We start from the raw sequence: 15,302 nt of genomic DNA on the forward strand, positions 1-15,302 counted from the left end.
ACACATTTTCAGTCTTGTTCTGTGTACAAGACAGTATTTAATTTTAAAAAAATAGATCACTTTGAACAACTGGTCCCAGTGTGAGAAGTTTTACTTAAACACAATATATGTTCAGATCCATAAGAAGTTTATGCAGTTGGTACAGTGAACTTAGAAAATATTGCATTTTTGTATTGTTATTAAAAGTTAAAATTCATTGAAAATTTGATAGAATGAATATTGTGTTTTTAGCTCACCTTTCCTAAAAGGAAATGTGAGCTTTTGCCATCACTTGGCGTCCGTCGTCGTCGTAAACTATTTCAAAGATCTTCTCTGAAACTACTGAACCAATTCCAACCAAACTTTAGCTGAATGATCCTTAGGGTATCTAGATTAAAGTTTGTGTTTTATTTTCCATTTCGTCAAAAAACATGGCCGCCATGGCTAAAAATAGAACATAGGGGTAAAATGCAGTTTTTGGCTTATATCTCAAAAACTAAAGCATTTAGAGCAAATCTGACAAAAATTGTTCATTAGGTCAAGATCTATCAGCCTGAAAATTTTCAGATAAATCGAACAACCCATTGTTGGGTTGCTGCCACTTAATTTGTAATTTTAAGGAAATTTTGCAGTTTTTGGTCATTATCTTGAATATGATTATAGATAAAGATAAACTGTAAACAGCAAAAATGATCAGCAAAGTAAGATCTACAAATAAGTTAATATGACCAAAATTGTCAATTGACCCCTTAAGGAGTTATTGTCCTTTAATGACAAATTTACACAATTTGTTCATCATATTTGCTAACTTTAAAAAATCTTCTCCTCTGAAACTACTGAACCAAATTCAATCAAACTTACACTTAATGATCATTAAGGTGTCTAGAATAAAGTTTGTGTTTTATTTTTTATTTGGTAAAAAAAACATGGCTGTCATGGCTAAAAATAGAACACAGGGTAAAATGCAGTTTTTGGCTTGTATCTCAAAAACACCAGCATTTAGAGCAAATCAGACAAGAAGTTAAAGTTATAATTAGGTCAAGGTCTACATGCCCTGAAATTTTCAGCCGAATGGGGTAACTGGTTTTTCAGTTATTGCCCCTGATTTGATGATTTTAATGAAATTTTGCAGTTTTTGGTTATTATCTTGAATATTTTTATAGATAACGATAAACTGTAGACAGCAAAGTAAGATCTACAAATAAGTCCAATTGAACAAAATTGTCAATTGACCCCTGAAGGAGTTATTGCCCTTTAAAGACATTTTTCACAATTTATTAATCATGGTGGCTTACTTCAAAAATCTTCTCCTTTGAAACTGCTTAATCCATTTCAGCCAAACTTAGGCATAATGAGTTTCAGAGTACATATCTAGCATACATTTTATATTTTATTTCCTTGTATGACAAGAAACATGGCCCCTATGGCTAAAATAGAGCATAGGGGAAAATGCATTTTTTTTTTGTTAAAGAAGATATGACAGATTCGAAGAACATTTATTTAAATTTTAACGCCAAATAATCATTGATGAAAGATTTAAGTAAAAAATTTAAGGTGAGCGATTCAGGCTCTTGAGAGCCTCTTGTTCTTAAATTCCAAGGTTATTACATCTAATCTTATTAGGTTACAGGTTAGGTTCCCCTATTGTCTTTATTGGTATAAGTATTTAGATTTTGTTTCCATCAGAAATTCAAAATGGTTGCAAGTTTACATAGAAGCTCTTAAGGAAAATGATTTGAAATGTTAATTTTTGATAAATTAGTGATGAAGGCAGGGTGAGCAATTTCGGGCTCCTAGGAGACTCTTGTTTGTGTATTGTATAATGTGTATCATGTGATAATGTCTGTTGTTAATAAAGTTGAGAAAGTTTATGCATGATTTATTAAGTAATTTCTGCAATTTTTTCTTATATGCATACTTAATGGGTATACATACATGTCTAAATACTGTCCCTGTACTGGCCCAATAGGGGAACAAAGAAACCTGACCATATCAGAAAGAAGACCTTTGAATTAGGTTCAAAATACATAACATAAGGTATAACAACAAATGATTAAAATGAGGGTGACCTGACAAGACAGATTTTCGGTTAATAAAGTTGTCCTATTCACAAATTTGATGGAATAAAAAGCTGTAGAGCCAGACAAATTTCAGTGAACATTTTAATTTGATATTTTCAGCCAATTTCAGACCTAAAGGGTTCTTATTGTCCTAGTAGAAACATAGTGTTTCTTTTCTTTCGTAATCAACAATTTTTCTGCTAAGCTCAATTTAACAGGAACCATGTATGTATGATAAGTCATAGATATTTGGTATGCAGTTGCATTACGATTACATGGATGTCATTTACATTGTAGCTCCTTCCACTCAGTCGTGGTTCATTGATATGTGGTATATTATCGCATTAACACCAGTTTGTTTTATTTCTATGGAGATTGAATTATCCCACAGATCATTTTGCATCTTTGTTCCTGATAAGGTTAATTTTTATGGAACAATACAATAGTCAATGATATTAGATGGGCAGATGCCATAGCAATAGTTTTGAAGGTCTTGAATTGATTTTTTTTGTTATTTTTTTTCAGTTTTGCAGATATTAGTAACATGAATTTATTATTAATCTTTCTTGGATTTTTATAAATTTTGCCATTACATAGTGAGACAGTTATTTTGTCTTGCATGGAACAAAATTGTGGAAGGGAAACAATGCTTTTTATACTTTCAACATAAATTATATTATCAACACTAGAACAGGCGAGACATTTCAGTGTGTCCACTCTTGTTTTTTGTTTGAATCGTCTTGCATTGCTCATGTTGAGGCCTTTTATAGCTTATATGGTATTGGTTTTTCTCATTGTTGAAGGTCGTACAGTGACCACTAATTTCTAATATGCATCTCATTTCAACTGATGGATATTTGTTTCATTGGCAATCATACCTCTTCTTTATTATCAAATTAAATTATGATTTCAGGAAATGGTGAATTGAAATTTTAACATGCGAGTCACAAAAATAAAACCATTGCTATAATGTTTGCTCTTATAGTACTTGACATGCCAAAGTTTTCGATTACACCAGCTTAAGTGGGACAACTTATCTGACGACTATAATAATAATATATAAAATACTGTATTTAAAGAGGGTAGAATCATTTTGTACAATAGAAATCTTTCCGGATGCCCTCTGATACTCAAACGTTATTTGGCTTGCAGTTGTATAGACATGATTCTTTTCTATGGAGCTAAGTTGGTTCTGTCTGTACTTTGTTTATTGAAACTTAATTAGTTCTCGATTAGATCAATTGAGGGAGAACCACTTTAGTAACCAAATATTTGGTATGCAGTTGTGTTAGCATAACATCAATATCTTTCATGATAGTTATTTGGCCAATCTTCTTCCATTGGATATCTATCTTATTTGCAGGGTCACAATATTAAAAATATATGCGTTTATTTTGAAAATTATTTACCTTGTTAATAAGTGTTAATAAAATAAAGGTAAAAATCGGTTATTGTCCATTGATTTAGAACGGTTTACACATTAAAAGCTTTGCCATTATCAGTCAACACCAAACCCCATATGGTATGGCAACAACCCCATATGGTTGCATGGCAACAACCCCATATGGTTGCCTGGCAACAACCCCATATGGTATGGCAACAACCCCATAATGACCTTTCATAAGAAAAAATATGCAAACCCCAGTATGTCTGATTTTTCATTCCATAACCCCACAACTTATTTTTTTGCACACTGTAGCTGTCCTCTGTACGCTCGTCCGTCCGTAACACTTTCGTGTCCGCTCCATATCTAGAGAACCATTATGATTTCATACTTAATACTTAACATGATTATCAACCAACACCAGAGGGTGTGTCATGTTGTATGTACAACTTTCTAGATCAAAGGTCAAGGTCAAAAACTTTGGTTTATGTTGACAACCCCGTGTCCTGTGGTGAAGATCGTGTCCGCTCCATATCTAGATAACCATTATGATTTCAAAGTTTATACTTGACATCCATTTTAACAACCACCAGAGGACGTGTCATGATGTATGTACAACTTCCTAGGTCAAAGGTCAAGGTCAAAAACTTTGGTTTAGAGTTGACAACCCCGTGTCCTGTGGGATTGTGTCCGCTCCATATCTAGATAACCGTTATGATTTCAAAGTTTATACTTGACATCCATTTTAACCACCACCAGATGGCGTGTCATGATGTATGTACAACTTCCTAGGTCAAAGGTCAACGTCAAAAAAACTTTGGTTTCAGTTGACAATCCTGTGTCCTGTGGTGAAGATTGTGTCAGCTCTATATCTTGAGAACCATTATGATTTCAAATATTATACTTGACATCCATTTTAACCAACACCAGAGGGTGTGTCATGATGTACATGTATGTACATGTATGTACAACTTCCTAGGTCAAAGGTCAAGGTCAAAAACTTTGGTGTAGAGTTGACAACCCTGTGTCCTGTGGTGAAGATTGTGTCCGCTCCATATCTAGATAACCGTTATGATTTCAAAGTTTATACTTGACATCCATTTTTACCACCACCAGAGGGCGTGTCATGATGTATGTACAACTTCTTAGGTCAAAGGTCAACGTCAAAAAAACTTTGGTTTCAGTTGACAATCCTGTGTCCTTTGGTGAAGATTGTGTCCGCTCTATATCTTGAGAACCATTATGATTTCAAATATTATACTTGACATCCATTTTAACCAACACCAGAGGGTGTGTCATGATGTATGTACCACTTCCTAGGTCAAAGGTCTGTCTGTCTGTTGGTCTGTCCATCGCTAACAAATTTGATCCACACTATATTTTGAGAGGACAGCTGTTATTATTTCATACTTTATACCTGACAAACATTTTCAACTTAACATATATATAAACCAACACCAGAGAATGTGTCATAATGTATGCATCCTAGGTCTAAGGTCAGTCTGTCGGTCTGTCCATCCGTTCGTTGTTCTTAACAAATTGTGTCATGATGTACATGTAGGTACAACTTCCTAGGTCAAAGGTCAAGGTCAAAAACTTTGGTTTAGAGTTGACAACCCTGTGTCCTGTGGTGAAGATCGTGTCCGCTCCATATCTAGATAACCGTTATGATTTCAAAGTTTATACTTGACATCCATTTTTACCACCACCAGAGGGCTTGTCATGATGTATGTACAACTTCTTAGGTCAAAGGTCAACGTAAAAAAAACTTTGGTTTCAGTTGACAATCCTGTGTCCTTTGATGAAGGTTGTGTCCGCTCTATATCTTGAGAACCATTATGATTTCAAATATTATACTTGACATCCATTTTAACCAACACCAGAGGGTGTGTCATGATGTACATGTATGTACATGTATGTACAACTTCCTAGGTCAAAGGTCAAGGTCAAAAACTTTGGTGTAGAGTTGACAACCCTGTGTCCTGTGGTGAAGATTGTGTCCGCTCCATATCTAGATAACCGTTATGATTTCAAAGTTTATACTTGACATCCATTTTTACCACCACCAGAGGGCGTGTCATGATGTATGTACAACTTCTTAGGTCAAAGGTCAACGTCAAAAAAACTTTGGTTTCAGTTGACAATCCTGTGTCCTTTGGTGAAGATTGTGTCCGCTCTATATCTTGAGAACCATTATGATTTCAAATATTATACTTGACATCCATTTTAACCAACACCAGAGGGTGTGTCATGATGTATGTACCACTTCCTAGGTCAAAGGTCTGTCTGTCTGTTGGTCTGTCCATCGCTAACAAATTTGATCCACACTATATTTTGAGAGGACAGCTGTTATTATTTCATACTTTATACCTGACAAACATTTTCAACTTAACATATATATAAACCAACACCAGAGAATGTGTCATAATGTATGCATCCTAGGTCTAAGGTCAGTCTGTCGGTCTGTCCATCCGTTCGTTGTTCTTAACAAATTGTGTCATGATGTACATGTAGGTACAACTTCCTAGGTCAAAGGTCAAGGTCAAAAACTTTGGTTTAGAGTTGACAACCCTGTGTCCTGTGGTGAAGATCGTGTCCGCTCCATATCTAGATAACCGTTATGATTTCAAAGTTTATACTTGACATCCATTTTTACCACCACCAGAGGGCTTGTCATGATGTATGTACAACTTCTTAGGTCAAAGGTCAACGTAAAAAAAACTTTGGTTTCAGTTGACAATCCTGTGTCCTTTGATGAAGGTTGTGTCCGCTCTATATCTTGAGAACCATTATGATTTCAAATATTATACTTGACATCCATTTTAACCAACACCAGAGGGTGTGTCATGATGTACATGTATGTACATGTATGTACAACTTCCTAGGTCAAAGGTCAAGGTCAAAAACTTTGGTGTAGAGTTGACAACCCTGTGTCCTGTGGTGAAGATTGTGTCCGCTCCATATCTAGATAACCGTTATGATTTCAAAGTTTATACTTGACATCCATTTTTACCACCACCAGAGGGCGTGTCATGATGTATGTACAACTTCTTAGGTCAAAGGTCAACGTCAAAAAAACTTTGGTTTCAGTTGACAATCCTGTGTCCTTTGGTGAAGATTGTGTCCGCTCTATATCTTGAGAACCATTATGATTTCAAATATTATACTTGACATCCATTTTAACCAACACCAGAGGGTGTGTCATGATGTATGTACCACTTCCTAGGTCAAAGGTCTGTCTGTCTGTTGGTCTGTCCATCGCTAACAAATTTGATCCACACTATATTTTGAGAGGACAGCTGTTATTATTTCATACTTTATACCTGACAAACATTTTCAACTTAACATATATATAAACCAACACCAGAGAATGTGTCATAATGTATGCATCCTAGGTCTAAGGTCAGTCTGTCGGTCTGTCCATCCGTTCGTTGTTCTTAACAAATTGTGTCATGATGTACATGTAGGTACAACTTCCTAGGTCAAAGGTCAAGGTCAAAAACTTTGGTTTAGAGTTGACAACCCTGTGTCCTGTGGTGAAGATCGTGTCCGCTCCATATCTAGATAACCGTTATGATTTCAAAGTTTATACTTGACATCCATTTTTACCACCACCAGAGGGCTTGTCATGATGTATGTACAACTTCTTAGGTCAAAGGTCAACGTAAAAAAAACTTTGGTTTCAGTTGACAATCCTGTGTCCTTTGATGAAGGTTGTGTCCGCTCTATATCTTGAGAACCATTATGATTTCAAATATTATACTTGACATCCATTTTAACCAACACCAGAGGGTGTGTCATGATGTATGTTCCACTTCCTAGGTCAAAGGTCTGTCTGTCTGTTGGTCTGTCCATCGCTAACAAATTTGATCCACACTATATTTTGAGAGGACAGCTGTTATTATTTCATACTTTATACCTGACAAACATTTTCAACTTAACATATATATAAACCAACACCAGAGAATGTGTCAAATGTATGCATCCTAGGTCTAAGGTCAGTCTGTCGGTCTGTCCATCTATTCGTTGTTCTTAACAAATTGTGTCCGCTCTACCTCTCGAGAACCGTTAATATTTCATACTTTATACTTGGTGGGTCATAATATATTGAAGGCATAATTCTAAAAATATGTGACAATTATTAATTGGGCAGCACTTTAAACATATAGTTCAAACATCAATCCATATATCCAGAAGTCACCTTAGAGTAGTCAACAATTAGTTCACATCATGCAGTCATATCACTATTATACTATGAAAGTAAGATGATAATATTTATCAGTTTTAACTTAAAATCTTAGATTGAAATCACACATGAGACTATGTAATAACTTCAAATAATGCTTCATATCAGATAATCCATACAACTTATTTACCCCACGTTATTGACAGCGGGGCCCACAGAGATGGCTTCCATCACAATGATATCTAGTTTATTAAATAAAGGCACCGTTGTGGCACCGTTAAAGTCCAAAATGTTCGTTGTTGTTCTGCGGTTTGTATGTTGTGTCGACTATTATTGATAAACTGTTGATTTTTCTATAACGTTTTTGTTCATCAAATCAAAATGGCGACATTTCGAGTGTCTGATAGGTCCGTTTCGAAGTACAAAAGTTCAAAATATTCCTATTAGAATCGAAATAATTCTATCATGCCAAGCTCTATGCTCATTTTAACATGGGTAGGCATTATATTTGTTAACATTTAATACCTCGCTAACGCTCGGTATTAAGATATTAACAAATATAATGCCTACCCATGTTAAAATGAGCATATAGAGCATGGCATGAAAGAATTATTTCTTAATTTACAAAAAAAAATTATAATCGCTCGCCTTTACTTTTTAAGCTTCGCCCAAAAATTTGCAAATTAAATATTTTTTTATTAAAATTTTCAAATCGCTCGCTCGCCCCAATTTTTGGAGTCCAAAAATCCGTAGAACAAGAAATTAAATTGGTGTGGCTTTAGCAGACAGACGACATAGATGATAAACCACAATCTAAAACGTGGAAAACGTGGTAAAAATGTCGTTAGTTAGTTTAGACACAGACAGATCGTATAGATAAACCAATTCGTGATGGTGTCAATCAAATTTACGGAGTGTCATTTTTAATATTTCCTCCTCATAACTCTGTTGGAGAAGTTTCTTCGTAAGGAGCACACTCCTGTATATGAAATATATGTATATTAAATTTGTTACCATTCGGAAATGGCTGACAGTAGAGGTCAAAGTTAGCATTACACCTTATGGGAAATTACATTTCGCTTTTCATTGCAGTAAATAAACGAATGATTGATTGATTGTCGCTTACCTAGCACCCAATGGTAAATAATTCATACACATTCAGGACAGACCCAATTAACACTTAATACAATAAGCAGTTTCTGCAAGGTACATCGACTGGGATGAAAGCGGTTATCTAAGTCACTTGAAAATAAGTAAAGTTGGATAGGAGTTGAACATGTGTTTTGTAACAGACAAAATTCGTTAAGATTTTTGCATCGGCTTTTCAATGTGCAGAGAGCAAAGCAAGCCCCATACACGAGGCATACCAATAAATTAAAGCTTTGCTGGAATGTTTCTTAGGAGGTAATGTCAAGTGAAACGTAGGTGCAATATTGCTACAAGGGGTCAAAAAAGTTTCCAATTATTATCTTATATACTTTTTCTCTTGAATCTAATTAAACAAAGCCTCCCAGATATGTGAAGGTCTTACAAAATGATGCTACTACGATGCTAATAGGTCAATGTTTACAATGAAACCACATGGAAAATTATATTTTGTCTGTTTTCTTGCAAGTAGGGGTGCAGAGAAACGAAAACAAACCATGCACAAATGATTCTTACAAGATACATAAACTGTTAACCCAGATATGTCTCGACTTTTTGTTAATTTGATAGAAAAATTTAAATGTTGAAGTTAAAATAGCAATATTTCAACATGTTAGTTATGCAAAAAATTCAAAGTCAATGAACCATGGATATGAGATGTGGTAATGCTTATACAACTGCATACCAAATAACTTTGACCTACCACCTGTGGTTCCTTTTAAATTGACCTAATCACAAACTAACACATGTAAGCTATGCAAAAGTTACAAAGTTAATATAACATAAATGTTTGGGGGGGGGGGGGGGGGGGGAGGGGGGCAAACTTATCATGGCTTCAGGGAAATGAAATGTCCTAATGCTTATACAACTGAATACCAAATATCATTGATCTATGATGTTAATCTGGTCCTAGCTTCAAACAGCAAAAGCCGTGGTACTGGTCTGATTTTCCATAATTACTGAACCAACCAAAATAGAAAAAAATATGTTCTTTCTTTTTTCAATGACCTTCTTTCCAAATACCAATCAAACAATTGAAACGAAACTCCTACTCAGACTTTGTAAAACGGACATCTTCTTTCCTACTCAAATTTTGTAAAACGTCACCAGTGCCTGAGCAGAAAGTTGATGAACCAGGGGTATGTCAAAGAACGTCTCGTTATTTTTCTAAAAAAAGTTTATCGGAAGGTTGGTACCAAGACCTTGTTGATAAATATTCCGTATCAACTACACAAATAATACACGATGGGCTTAAAGTATAGATTCTGGGCACTGACGTTGTTAATCATCTTAATAACGTGTTAGACTATTATTTTATTTGTCTATATGACAGACAGACAGACAGACAGACAGGATATTTTATTTTAGTGTCACATACCAATACAGAACAATATCATACATCATAATATTAGTATAAAAATACAAATGAAAATTTAAATCGAAGTTAAAATATCGGTATCCAGCCATTACTGACTTATGAGACACTTTTGCTTTAAAAAAATGAGTATTACTTTTACTGTTTAATCTGTTTTTATTGATATCAATTTGACGTGGCTCGGTACTTGTACATCCCGTCATTGTGTTATTGTTCTATGATAATTCTCGTATTCTTGTCTTTCCTTTTTGCTAATGTCTTTTGTCTATATGCCTTTTGGTGGTTTTTTTTTATACATATGACGTGGCTTTGTACTTATACATCCCGTTATTGTGCTATTGTAAAACATTTTTTGTATTTTTGTCATTCATTTTTGCTCTTGTGATTTGGCTATATGCCTTTTTATGTTTCTTTGATACATATATGACGTGGCTCTGTACTTATGCATCCCGTCATTGTGTTATTGCACTATGGTAAATGTGTGCATTCTTTTCTTTAATTTTTGCTAATATGCTTGGTATAATTGCCATTTTGTGCTTCTTTGTTACATATTTATTTGTTTTTATAGTGATTAAGATGATAACACAATGTTGACTGCTGTACCCCTATTTTTATGCTATTTTTGCCTTTTATGTCTGTTTGTTTTGTCCACATATCGTTGTCAATATAATGGAATTTGATGCGACTGTCATTCAAGTGAGAGGTTTAGCTAGCTTTAAAACCAGGTTTAATCCACCGTTTTCTACATAAGAACATGCCTGTACCAAATCAGGAATATGACAGTTGTTATCCATTCGTTTGGTGTGTTTGAGCTTTTGATTTTGACTTTCCTTTTTGAATTTTCCTCAGAGTTCAGTATTTTTGTGATTAATTTTTTTTTCAAACAATTGAAACGAAACTTAATAAAGATGTTCCTATGAAGGTCTTTAACAAACTGCGTTGTTTAGAAAATTTAGAAAGTTTGCAAATTTTGGTTGTGATGAAAAGCCTATTCGTGCAAAAACACCCAAGTGAGAAATTCAAGCTCATGTAAGCCTTTTGTTTCTGTTGGCAAAGATGATGTCCGTTTTTCGATTTTGTATTTTTGGTTGATATCTGCATCTTTTTACGGATAACCATCGGAACACTCTTTTTCTCCAAATAGGCAGACTGGTAAGTATAATTTGTGATGTAGCTCTTTTCCGTCTTTTTAAACCAATATTGTATCTTGCAGTTACCAAAACCATTGCACCTAAAGTTTTAACTATAAGCTATACCATTGCAGGACCTTGATATAGAACAATACCTAAAAAATAACTCTGACATATGACTGTTCCCACTCGCCTTACATTTACAGCCCTCTGGCGATGTTATTACTGGGTATCTAAACATAATTCAACATGAACATCGCCGAAAGGTGGTATCTCATGGTCCTAAGTTTAGAGAAGCCTCAAACATCAATTGAAACAATAACTCCAAAGTAATTATGGATTGTATTGATGACTTTGCCAGAACATCGGCTAAACAAGAAGTTAAACTAGACACTTTGTCAGAATGGGTCAAAACGATCAGGTCTCTGATAAAACGTCGAATTCAAAAATTGAAAAACTGTGTGAAATGACAGACCAAAGTCCGTTTTCAGAGACAAAGAAGCTGTGAAATGACCCCTTCTCTTCACGATAAGTATTTATGTTTCTGCGGAAAAAGCTTCAAATAATAGTGTCTTTGTTTGTAAATAGTACTACTACGACTGTCTTGTAAAAGAATTAGGAATAAATTATCACTAAGGTAATCCCACATACACAAACATATCATTTGACAACCATGAGATTTTGGCGAATCATAAGACCTTCATGGCTTCAATAAACATTACATTGAATAGCAAATCGGAGGACTTCCTTGCCATGTTTGGATATATAACTTCACAATATTCTATACAAACAACGGTTCATTGCTAGTTCATCTGAATCTTCGACGAAAGGAAAGTCCATAAGATTGACAAAAAAAACTGTCGGCAATGAAAGAGGTTATTCATGAATACCGTGAAACTGTTTACTCGCGTAGTTGTAGATTTGGGTAGATTCTAAAAACATATTAATAACTTCTTGATAATTTAAAATTCGATCTTTCTATGAAATAAGTTCTATCAAAAATTTTGATTTTTTTCAACCCTGTACACCACCAATCCCCGTGTGAAATTGAAAAATCATCTAAAAGAAATGATCCTTTATGCATCTATATAAAGTTAAACATGATACCAAACGCTTTAGACTAATTACTTTGATGTGACATACGGCAGATTTTCTTAATAAATGAACAAAAAGGGAATATATGCTACACAAAGGAACAAGTGATCAGTATGGTGGAGTTTCTTATTGACAACATATTTGTTGAATTTGGAGGTAGACTCTCAACAAATTGTCGGCATTCCTCTAGGAACAAACTGTGTGCCTCTACTCGTCGGAAATCCTTCAGACACCTGTCAAAAACAAGAAGATCAAAGAAGCCAAGTCATTTAATTTCACATTCAGATAAATTGATGATGTTCTTTCCATTAACCTTCATTAACCTCCCAAACGTTTCTGATTGGGTTTCATGAATATATAAACTAGAAATTAAAGAAACAACAAACACATTTTCATCTGTCTCATCTTCAAACCTATACCTCGAATTTGACCTCAGCAGTGATCTCAGTACCGGAATCTTTGACAAAAGAGACGATTTTATTTTTTAAATTCGCAATCTTTATAGCAATATCAAGTGCATATGAGATATACATTTCCCAACTTATTCTGTTTTCAAGAGCTTGCAGCTGCTATATTCATACTTTGTAAAACGTCACCAGTATCTGTGTTTTATGTTGATGAACATGAATTATGTCAAAGAGTTACAGGGAAGGTAATGACGTTGCTAACGTAATTTGTTATTTTCGCGACGTCAAACTGTGACATATCGGGAAAAGATGCATTTTTCGACTGATTTTTATCATTCAAACTGATTTAATTTGAAAACGAGTTCATGGACCCCTATTTTTCAAAGCGGCATTTGGTTTCATTTTGGTGGGAGATTATGTGATCCAAATTTTATAAAACTGTAAATAGAGGATTTTTTTTAATTGTGATAAACATGCAGTAAAAAATTACGTTTTTTCCTCAATTCATGAACATTTGATAAATATGAGTTATTTCTGAATAAAAAATTGCATATTTTTTAAAGATATTTATAAAATACAAAAATTACCGATTATTTAACAAAAAACAATTTGGTTTTATCTTTTATAACAAAAAAGTTATGTCTTTCTTTCGTAAAAGAAATTACGGCCACAAATCTGAATTTCGAGCAAATATACAAAATTTCGACCTCATTTTATTCAAAAAGTAGCACATGAAGGTATATTTTTTATTACATATTTGATTTAATCAGGTAAAAAATAGCCTATATGCAAATTTTCATGAACTTGTAAATACAGAATCGAAACTGCAGTGGCGGATCCAGAGGGGGGGTTCCGGGGGTCCGCACCCCCCCTTTATTTTGGCCGATCAATGCATTTGAATCGGGACATATGTTTGCACCCCCCCTGCACCCCCCCTTTGCCCTGGGCTAGCACCCCCCCTTTCGAAAATTCCTGCATCCGCCACTGGAAACTGTATCGTATGCCCTTTTAAAATATTCCATACTAACTTCACAAAGAATACATGATGGTCTTGACGTAAAGATTTTAGGTACTGGCGTTGTTTATCATCTTAAAACGTGTTATAATGTTCTTTTATTTGTCTTTGTAATTTTTTACCTTTATTGTTTAGTCTTCTTTTGGTAATCTTCAGTTGACTTGGCTCGGTACTTATACATCCCTTCATTGTGTTATTGTGCTATGGTAAATTTTTTAGCAAGAAACTTATGGTAAAAATGTCCAACTTCGGAAACCGAAATTAAAAATTTCGACACCATTTGTCATTTAACTGTAGCACATCGGAAGGTTTATTCAGTTGTGTTACATTTTTGAATTTACTAGTTGAAAAAATAGATAGCATGTAAAAATCAGCGTTTGATCAAAACTATATCGTATCTATCAAATTCATGTTCGCCGATTTGACTCAAATTCTCGTATTTGATTTATATCATACTACTGTCCGCGTCTAACGTGCGACACCACGATGAAAATTTCACCCTCGTAAAAAAATTTTACCGAGGGTATAGTTTGCTAAAACGTATATCGAAATAACAATAAGTCTGAAATAAACAAAGCGTGTACTCGATGATATAAATCAGATTTCGTGTAAATTAAAGTGTAGGCGCCACTTAATGAACTATCGAGATGACCTCCGAATACTACCGACGGTCACATAACCCTGGGAACAGTATATATATTTAATATATATGTTCCTGCATAACCTGATATATAAACAATGCTCAACAATGATGAATACAACATCGTGTCAATGAAGTTTTATGGCTCTATTTGATTTCATGTTATAGGTTTAAAAAATAAGTTAATTATCATTTTACCTGTTTAAGCCGGATGATTTTTTGTATATCATGTATACGATATGGTTCACCTTTGTTTCACTTTCAATGTTGTCATTCTTTTCCTGTTTTAAATGGCTGAACATGACTTATGCATGCGTAAGCAATCTCTAGCTGAACATGACTAATGAACCAGTGAATGCGTAACCAAATTATAGCTAATGGGTTAAATTGAAGTTCCAATGAAAATAGATTTATTGACTCGCAAGTAAATAATTCATCAGCGATATTTCCGAGTCTAGACATATTCAAATTGGCTGCTAAAACGAATTATTATTTCCTTATTTCACTTTTATTAATGATTGTGCCAAAAGAAATGTTTTTTTTCATATTTCGTCTCAGATTTTATCAGTACGAATATGATTTTCCATCATGAATGAACCTGTTATTCTTCCTTCTATATTTTTTCCTTTAGATAATAGGAAAAGTTGTAAATGTAGAAAAGAGTTAGTTCGTAAAAAATTACGGCAATTTCAAAATTAAGATGTATCACTATTGTATGACATTTATATACGACCGTTTTTAAAAGAATAAGAAAATAGTTCGTGGTTACTACTATCTATGACAAGTTGGAAATGGTTATAAGCTAAACAATTTATAGATCAATTAAGCGTTTGTTTTTAACCCATCTTCACCAATAAAAAAATCAACCGATTTGACACAGATTTT

The sequence above is a fragment of the Mytilus trossulus genome, chromosome 6 (genome assembly GCF_036588685.1).
Source record: "Mytilus trossulus isolate FHL-02 chromosome 6, PNRI_Mtr1.1.1.hap1, whole genome shotgun sequence".
In the NCBI taxonomy this organism is placed as follows: Eukaryota; Metazoa; Mollusca; class Bivalvia; order Mytilida; family Mytilidae; genus Mytilus; species Mytilus trossulus.